Source organism: Helicoverpa armigera, chromosome 24 (genome assembly GCF_030705265.1).
Source record: "Helicoverpa armigera isolate CAAS_96S chromosome 24, ASM3070526v1, whole genome shotgun sequence".
NCBI lineage: Eukaryota > Metazoa > Arthropoda > Insecta > Lepidoptera > Noctuidae > Helicoverpa > Helicoverpa armigera.
Window position 1 is genome coordinate 8,978,837 of NC_087143.1, and position 1,619 is coordinate 8,980,455.

At 32.3% G+C, this 1,619-nt stretch overlaps 1 non-coding gene across 1 annotated transcript; it reads left to right on the top strand.

The window, feature by feature from the left end:
- The first annotated feature begins 300 nt into the window (after window positions 1-300).
- Window positions 301-372, top strand: Trnag-ucc (transfer RNA glycine (anticodon UCC)). Its single transcript has one exon. It is a non-coding gene; the product is annotated as a tRNA-Gly (tRNA).
- Window positions 373-1,619: the final 1,247 nt, after the last annotated feature.

Genomic DNA, 1,619 nt, shown 5'->3' on the forward strand with positions numbered 1-1,619 from the left:
TCTTAGTGACAAGCAAATAATTACAAAGTTAATTTGACAAATAGGTACGTTAGTTATTTTTACCTGCTTTTACTAGGTAAGTAGGTATTCCACTAGATTAGATGAAAATAACACTAAGTGTATAGATATCTAGGTGTTCCCAATACATAAATTACAGTTATTTCAACAATTGCTTTTACAAAACGTGCAAAAAGTATCGAGATCACTCGATTGTGACGTCACCGCGCATCGTGGCACGACGCGACCGGTAGATAAGAGAGCGTTAGAAATCAAATGGGTATTTCGAACGCTCTGACAGATGCGTCGGTGGTGTAATGGTCAGCATAGTTGCCTTCCAAGCAGTTGATCCGGGTTCGATTCCCGGCCGACGCACACTTTTACTTTTTAGTTTTTTTATCTTTAAAATAAATAAGTTTAGATTATTCTTACATAGATTTAAATTCAATGATACAAACGTAAATCTAATTATTATCTATTCTTAAACTAAAACAATATTATAATGATTCCTAAATCAAATGAACTGCTGAATAATTAAAAATTAAATTGTTGAGTAATAAAACTACTAATCATAATAATACAATAGAAACAGATTATCAAGCTGTAATACTATACTAATACTAATTACTATTTACTTGTAAGTTCTCAAAACAATAATGGATCTATTTACACAAAGTAATTATAAATACTTAGTTACCATATTTTGTTTACACATTCAGACGGAAATATCAGGTTCAATATAATGTTACTTTTAACAAGCATTACAAATTGTATCTTTGCTATTTAAATGTAGGTATTACATAATGTGATTTAATTGAGGGAATAAATAACTGGATAGCAAGTTTTGAGTAACTAAAGTATATAAATTCTTTGGTTTATTTTCAAAATAAAATCATCAATCAATCAAAATCATTTTTTGAAAGATTATTTTTGATTTTTCAAATCAAATCAAATCATTTATTTCATTTAGGCCTTCACAAGCACAGAGCACTTATGAACGTCAAAAATTATAAATAAAGTTGATTCTAGTTGTCCATTCCAAAAGTAGCTTCCTATGGAGAAGAACGGGCAAGAAACTCCATGGTTACTCTTTTTAAAACATAATGGGTATTACATTCGGTATGTATTGATATACGATAATTACGTAAAAAAAAGTGCTTACAATATTTTAAGGGTTGACTCTGAGAAAGACATACAATGCAAGTTGGACTAGGAATTATATGAGAAATTGACGACTGATGATTTGACCAGGAACCCTAACGTCTTGTTAGTTCTAGTAACTGATCACGCCTGCCAAACATTGCTTGACCTACAAGAAGGCGCCTGACCTACCTTCCTTATGGCATCTCCGCTATATTTCCTTCCAGCATAATTTAAACACAACATGACCCAATCCAGACCGTTGCCTCCGCTGACTCAAGATTGGGAATCCCTCGTATTCCAATTGTACTGATTGCTACAATAGATACAAATTAACTTCGCGTTGGTAGTGAACTGAGTCAGATCTATCAAGGTCTTATCGATCTAAGAAATTGAAAAGTTGTATTGGAATTTAGTGTTTATTATTTGAGAAGTTTGTTATTTAGCTTAGTACCAATTGCTTCAGGGCCCACCCGATTCCC